The 8,424-nt window shown below is 40.3% G+C and overlaps 1 pseudogene; it reads right to left on the reverse strand.

Moving 5' to 3' along the window:
• Positions 1-7,269: 7,269 nt before the first annotated feature.
• On the reverse strand, positions 7,270-8,185 carry LOC132429156 (glyceraldehyde-3-phosphate dehydrogenase pseudogene; annotated as a pseudogene).
• Positions 8,186-8,424: the final 239 nt, after the last annotated feature.

Below are 8,424 nucleotides of genomic sequence, written 5' to 3' on the forward strand. Positions count from 1 at the left end.
AAAATAAAATGAGGACATTTTTGAAATGATGTAGCTATCCAGTAGTAAGGAAATGGTTAAGTAAATTGTCATGAAGCATGTTTGAGAAGAGATCCAACATAAAAAATACTTTATTTTTAGGTAAAAAGCATGTTTCAACATTATGTAAATAATAGATCTTAATCGTGTTAAAATGCTTAGAAAGAAAACAAATAGAAAGGCAGAAATCAAAATAGCGTGTTTTGGCAATCTAGATGGCTTTGGGTACTTTTCTATTCTCTAAATGTTCTGTTATAAGATTGTTAATTTTTAACGGAGGGAACAGTAGCATACTCATTTAATAAATCCAGTATAACTTTTTAGGAAATTCCCTGCATTCCTTCTACGTGGCAGGATTATATTTTTGAGACCTAAATGCCGTATCTTGAGGGATGTTTGAGAGCTGTAAATGTGAAACCCAAACTAAATCAAACCAAGCCAAATCTCAAAAAAGACAATCCCAGTCTAAGGGATTATACACATTGCCCTGAATTTTGTTTCTTAACATCTTATTGCCTATTGGATAATATGAGAAACAGTGAAGTAATCGGCGTTTATTGATCTGGAGTTTTATTTGCCTAATTATGTGTTCGCTCTAGAGCCTGGTACTCAGCAGCCAGGTTCTGCACTTGCCCCTTCTGTTTCCTGTCATGTGTTGCTACCTCCACTTCTCAGCCAAAGCATACTGTTTATTTAGTGAAGCACTTTTGTGGGCAGAGTGCTGTCTTTCTGGGACCTGTTGCCTGCCCAGGTTAAAGGATTTTGGAAGCTTCTTATTTGTAATGCACTTTCCTGAAAAACTAATCATTAAACATAGCGATGTAGGAAAAGCTAGTTGGAAGATGAGGGTAGAAGGAGAAAGCCTGTGTTACTATTGCTCCAAGTGACATGGTAACACAGAAAGTGAAATTTCAGGGATTTTGGGGGTCCTTATTTACTTTGATGCTAACCAGAGTTATGGTTGCCTTGGCAACCCTCACAGCTACTGAACATCTAGGTAGGGAACATAGCAGATGCTTCACCCTCTTGTACTCCACCATGGAGTCGGGAAAAATTAAGTCATGTTAAGTATAGCTCACATGCTCTATGCCTTTTATAGGTGGCTTTTAGAATAACATAATTTCTTCAGTCACATTTTCTCAAGTCATTATTTCTTTTTCCTTTTTATTTTCTTAAATGGCACAACTCAAAAGAAGCAACTACATTAGAAGCAGGAGAAATGCTCACAAGAGCAAAGTAGAAAGCACAGACTAATTGAAATGATATGAGAAGCCTTTCAAACTCTTCTCCAAAATAGAAATCGGGTTCACTGTATTTAAAAATCCCTGGAAGGGGTTTCCTCATCACGTTTCTGTTTTCAGCTCATTGACTTCTAGCAATGTGCAAATATACTGGATAAGAGAAACAGCTGCTGTTTTAAAATCAACCCCACTATGAGTTTGAATATTCTGCAGAATTGAGAGATGTTGGTCTAAGCACTAAGCCTTTCTGCCAACCTCTACTCATGTATAAAATGAAGATGCTACCACATAATCGTGGAGACACTTGCTGCTCCAAGTGTGCATCTGAGGACCATCAGCATCAGCACTGAGTGGGAGCTTATTGAGAGAAGCTTTGAGTGCACAGCCCAAGTCATGTTGTCTCATATCCCCCAGGCCTTCTGGATCATAATCTGTATTGTAACAAGGTCCCCAGGTGATTTGAGATGCACAATATAATTTGAGAGGCACTGGTGGAGATCCTGACAGCATGTCTTGGCTCATGGCAGACGCTCAAAAACTAAGCATCCTGTTCTCCTTCCATGTAGCAGATAGAACTTTACTCTTGCTTCAAAACAAATGGACCCTATTTTTAAGGCTACGCAAAAAACCCAAATGGCCGTCCTTCAACTCCCTTTGTCATTGTGGATTTTTTACAGATTTGATATTCTGTTCTTCTGTGCAATTTAACACTTTATTTTTTTAAATTTTGGGCTGTGTTGGGTCTTCGTTGCTGTGCGCAGGCTTTCTCTAGTTGTGGCAAGCAAGGGCTACTCTTCATTGTGGTGCACGGGCTTCTCATTGTGGTGACTTCTCTTGTTGCAGAGCACGGGCTCTAGGGTGCATGGCACAGTAGTTGTGGTACACAGGCTCGGTAGTTGTGGCGCATGTGCTTAGTTACTCCACGGCATGTGGGATTTCCCAGACCAGGGCATTGACAGGCAGGTTCTTAACCACTGCGCCACCAGGGAAGCCCTTAACACTTTAATCTAGCATTAAACCCAAAATGTGCTTAATCAGTAAAATTATATGCATCATTACCTAATCCAAATGCTTAGCTTTGGAGGTATTTATGACACATTAAATTCCAATCTACATGCGGGAAGCCTAAGTTAACGTAGCTATACTAAAATCACAATTAAATATTTGAAAAGTAAGTTGAAGAATGAGGAGATTTTTTGGTAAATTCTAAATTTTTATGAAGTCTGGAATATTTGAGGGCTTTGAGTCACATTTCATGCCTGTCTTTGACCCTTTTTAGCAAGGGACTTGCTACGGTTTATAAAAATGTAATAGAAATAATATGAACTACCTAATCCAGGGTCAGTGAAAGTAGTTACATTTGCCCCTCTGTTATCATGTTTAGAAATGATTGCTTCTTAGATGGACAGGCATCTGCACAGACCCACACACAGGTATATGAGAAGGCCTTCAATACATAAAAATTATATAATCTTATCATTCATCACCGTTCACTTTAAAAATTAGGAAAAAGTTTGAATCATTGAATAAATAAATGCAGTTAGATTATTATTTTCAAATATATACAGTGATTTGAATAAATCATTTAACAAAGTGTTCCCAAGTAGAGATCCTCAGGGACCAGCTTTAATGAAAACTGAAGATGCTTCTGTAATTAACGATCATGTGCATTAAAATTTTACTTTCTTAAACAGTATAAATGTGCTTTCTGCCAGGCTTATCTCATCTTAGTGATAGCAGGATCCTTTCTCGCCTGGTTAATGCTGGTGACAATCTATCACCTCCCCCTTCTACTATCCCACCGTGAGCAGGAATGTCATCCACACCAAAAGATGATGGTAGATATTCGATATTGAAGTTCTCACAAGAAAGAGATTAGCCTGCATGTATCAGAGATGTCCTGACCCCAACAATCTTTTTTTCTTTCTTTTAACATACTCATTAACTGAGAAAAGTTTCAAGTTCAGACTTTAACCAAGAAAATTTCTCTCACATTCCAAATTAGCAGAGCACATATTGACAAACTTTTAAGTTAGAGAACTTGGTAGTCACTTTCCTCACCATGAATGACAAATATAATTATATAGAATAAACCCTCTAGCATTTCTTCCTTTGGCAATTACTATGAGTTGTGTCTGGGGATACAGAGTCTAGCCCTGGCCCCCTGAGTCTTGTAGAATTGACTGGGTCACTTAGCCACTTACAGCCTATTTTCTAGGGAGCAGGGACTCTGTCCTGTTCACTGATGTGTCTTATTGCCTAGAAGTGTAACTACCCTATACATTGAATAAACAAATCTATTAAACCTGCTCTGTCCATCTCTTTACAGGGACAGTTGAGAGCAGAGCTTCCCAACTGGGGTGACCTGTCCCACTAATAGCTCCAGTTGGTGACAGGTCTGCTGAAATACTGTTCCCCTCAACCTGGGGGCAGCAGGGCAGGGCCTGGGGCAGCTGGAACTCTGAGGGCATTCTCTTAGCAGCTTCTTCCAGTAGCTCAATGGCTCTACAAATAAAGTGTTACCATTTTGTATGTGTGTCATGGCATAGAAAACATTGGAAAGCCCTTCTTTAGAGCAAGAGTGATAAACACAAAATGTCTACAGGGACCAGGCAGTTAATTTGAGTGAATCAAGCCTGGCATAAATATCTACTAGGTGTTAGTTTGGCCCTGGTTTAGAAAGCAGACATAATGAACATGAAAATGTTATATCAAACTGAAATTGATCATGGGAACTTAAATCCTGAAGGCATCAGACACAGATATATAATATAGAAAGTGAACATCTTCATGGAATTATTAATATATTTCTGATTTGAGTTACACAGATATCAGCCTCTGAAACATACGGAATTAGAATGCCATACTTCTGCCTGTTAGTTTTATCCTCTGAACCTCTACCCTTTTTGGTCCTCATTTGTTTTTCCATGTATTTCACCTTTACTATTACCAATTAGAGTTCATTTCTCTCACGTCTATTCCAAGCTTGCACATGGAAATGCACACACCAATTTGTGTCATAATTTTTATTTTGTGGCCTCATCGTGTGTTTTTAGTTCTTGATACCACAACTCCTTTTTTCCCATCTTTTATGTAAGTGCCTAGAAAGCACCAGGCATTATACTAAAGTCTTGGGAAAAAGATTAATATGACATGAATTGTGTCTTGAGAAGCTCATATTATAGTAGAAGGAGACTGTATGATAAACCTTTAATGAAAATAATAATAAAATTTTATTGAGAGGTAATAAAATTCCTTGGGTTCTAGGAATTTTTCTAAGCAAATTTGCACTTATCATCTCATTTAATCCTCATGAAATACATGTTTAGATCCTATTTGCTAATCCAAATTTTCTGAAAGCTACCAAAGGGATGCTAGGATTTTAGGACAGTAAATTCCAAGATGGTGGACAGTCTTGATACATTTTCTTGATACGTTCTTACTATATGCACTCAGCTGCCCTTGCATTCCTGGTCTTTCTCTCATTCCAAACACACAGGTACTTGCATAGCCATGATCTATGCATATGTAAGGGTTTATTATGGTTTGGGCTTGGCATGCTTTCATATTTAAAGGATGTCAGAGAATCTCAGGATATACGTGTGTGTACATATTTATACACATAAACTATAATTTATTAAGAGTTATCAATGAAGAAGGAATTCTCTGTAGGGTATCGCCACTACTCACAGTAGTCCTGCAAGGTAATAATAACAATCTCCATTTTAAAAATGAAGCTAAGGGCTTCCCTGGTGGCGCAGTGGTTGAGAGTCCACCTGCCGATGCAGGGGGCACGGGTTCGTGTCCCGGCCCGGGAAGATCCCACATGCCGCAGAGCGGCTGGGCCCGTGAGGCATGGCCGCTGAGCCTGCGCGTCCGGAGCCTGTGCTCCGCAATGGGAGAGGCCACAACAGTGAGAGGCCCGCGTACCGCAAAAAAAAAAAAAAAAAAAGAAGCTTAAAGGGAGTAGGCAGTTTGTCCAACTTCACATAAATAGTAAGTACCAAAGCTTAGATTCATATTCATATTTGACTTTAAAATCTAGGTTTAGCCATTGCTTCTCTCTTACTTAAAGTAATTTAGTCCAGCCATTCATCTGATACTCGTAACACATCTGCAACTTCCCTGTCAAGTGGTAAAACAGCTTATGCCTTCAAAATGGAAATGACAGAGTTCCTATGCCATCTAGAGACACCTTGGACAGCTCTTGGCTTTGAAAGTTAAAATATCATAAAGTTGAAAACATCTTAAAAATGAAATCCTTCTTCCAATGAGGATGTTCAGATTCTGTCCCTTGAACTATGTAGACATTGTTTACTTTTTCTTTTTTAGCAATCCTTTTGTCTTCTCTGAACTTTCCTTTTTTCAAGAGTAACTATCTCTGGTTCTTCATCTGGTCTTCATAGTGCAGTTTCAATTCTCTTCCCTTTCCCTGTTCCTCTTGGAACATGTCCAAAGTTAATAAACCAAGTGTGATGTGCTCAGCTAGCTCTTCATCCTCTTTCTTCTAGTAACAGATTCTGCTTTTCCCCACACCCTAGTCAGCCACTGGCCAAGAAAGTGATCATATGACAAAATCATGGCCAACCATATTACCCCATCTCTCTGACAGTAGTGATTCGGACAGAGGTTTCTATATGGCTACAGCATGGCCAAACAGAATTCTTCTCAGGGATTGCCATCAGGGTACAGGGCCAGAAGCTTTCTCTTTCCACTGTAACAGCTAAGCTGAGACTCTTGATAGTAATGGTCCCTGACAGTGGTGAAGGCCTGTATGAAATAACAGCGGGTAAGACCAGCATGCAAAATGAGCAGTGATAAGCAGAGATGAGAAATTCGCTCTGAGACCCTATTTTCCATCCCTCAAGTCAAGGTTCTAGCAGCTCTTTCTCCAGGTTTGTAGGTTACCTGAAAACTCTTCTCAGCCCTGTAAGCCAAAAAATTCCTTTCTTGCATGTGGAGTCTCTGTCATTAACAAGGAAAAAATCCTGATCAGTGCACCCCATATTAAGGTATAGAGTTTGGAACTGAAAATACTGAAAAAAACAAGCGTGCCACCTTCCTTTCTTCAGATAATCTTATCCTACAGTAAGACCTCAGAATCTTTTCATTTTCTCAGCAGCCACGTCAACACTCCTGACTCAGAATGAGCTTGTTAACAAATAAAATACCTATGAATTTCCTATTTAATCTGATGTACTAATGAGTTTAGATTCTTTTAGAGCCCAATTCTAGAGTCCAACGTATTTGTTCTTTCTCCAGCTTCATGTAATTTGCATATTTGAAAAGCTTGTACTTCCTGACTATAGCTTGGTGACCTTGGACCAATCTTTCAATTTAGGTAATGTAAAATTTGAAAACTATCTATCTTTTTGGTTATTGTGGGGATAAAATTCATGTCAGGGGATTAGCACAATGCCTAACACATAGTAGGTGTTCAAATGTGGTAGCTATTTTTAAAAAGAAAGAAAGAAAAAAAAAGAGAGACCTTTGATAAACAATAAAAAATTGTGCTCTAGGAATTAATCAGTTCAGTAACTGGGATCTTTGATATGGTTGTTAGGCACTTAGTTATGAATCTATTTCCCTGTGCGATTATCCAGGTTATGTTTCTGTTTTGACTGTGCCAAATGCCTTGCTTAATCCAGATGAACATAAGCCACCTCTTTAGAATTTTTGTCCAAAGGAGAATGAAGCTAGTCTGACCTGACTCATCCTTTATAAACTCCTCCTAGCTTCTGCGGATCTCCACTTTCATTTCTAATGTTCGCAGACTATCTCTTTTTTCCTTTCCTTTTTGACTGTGCACATTGTTCTTTATTGATGATACATGAGCAGGTAGGGCTCCCTAATCCTCTCCCTCTTCTTCAGGAGCTCTGGGATGGAAACTGTTGAGGATGGGATATTCTCACTGTGTTGGGGGATTGAGTTGGAGCAAGAACTCCTTAGGAGCTGAGGGCTTCTTTCTTCCTTATCTTGTTTTCACTGAGGCTGGTGGTCCAGGGATCTCTTACTCCTTGGAAGCCATATGGACCATAAAGCCCACCACCCTTTTGCTGTAGCCAAACCCATTGTCATAACAGAAAATGTGTTTGACAGAGCAACTACCGAGGGCAATGCCAGCCCAGCATCAAAGGTGAAAGTGGGAGTATCACTGTTAAAGTCGCAGGAGGCAGCCCGTCCTCAGTGTAACCCAGGATGTCCTTTAGGGGGCCCTCTATTGCCTGCTTCACCACCTTCTTTCTCAATGTCATCACATTTGGTGGCTTTCTCCAGACCACAGGTTAGATTCTTGACTCATTGGAGCTGGGATTTGGGATCTGGGAGGCCATGCCAGTGAGCTTCCAATTCAGCTCAGGGGTGACCTTGCCCACAGCCTTAGCAGTGCCTATAGAAGCAGGGATGATGGTTTTCTGGGCAGCCCCACAGCCATAATACCACAGCTTCCCAGAGGAGCCATCTGCGATCTTCTGGGTGGCAGGGATGGCATAGACCGTGGCCCTGAGTCCCTCCATCATGCCAAAGTCATCATGGATGACCTTGCCCAGAGGACCCAAGCAGTTGGTGGTAGAGGAGTCATTGCTGACAATCTTGAGGTTATTGTCATACTTCTCATGATTTATGCCCAAACATGCGGACATTGGCAGAATGGACAGAGATGAGGATGACCCTTTTGGCTCCATCCTTTCATAAGCCCCAACCTTGTCCAAGTTAGTGAAGACATCAGTGGATTCTACAACATACTTAGCACCAGCATCACCCCATTTGATGTGGGTGGAAACTTGCTCCTAGAAGATGAAGATGGGCCTTCCGTTGATGACAAGCTTCCCATTCTCAGCCTGATTGTGTCATAACTTGCTATGGGTGGAATCATACTGGAGCATGTAGACCATGTAGCTGAGGTCAGTGAAGGGGTCATTGATGCGCAATATCCATTTTGACAGAGTTAAAAGCATCCTGGCGACCAGGCATCCAATGTGGACAAATCGATTTACTCTGACCTTCATGACTGTCTCAGGGATGGGGCCAGTATTGCACAAGAAGATGCAACTGTCTGTCAAAGAGGAAAGAGCAGAGAGCCCCACTTCTTTAATAATTATGAAATTGTGCTTGAGATTCACCTGAGGCTTTAAGGTCTAAAGTTTGTATGTAGCTAATTACTGTC

This window comes from Delphinus delphis, chromosome 8 (assembly GCF_949987515.2).
Source record: "Delphinus delphis chromosome 8, mDelDel1.2, whole genome shotgun sequence".
NCBI lineage: Eukaryota > Metazoa > Chordata > Mammalia > Artiodactyla > Delphinidae > Delphinus > Delphinus delphis.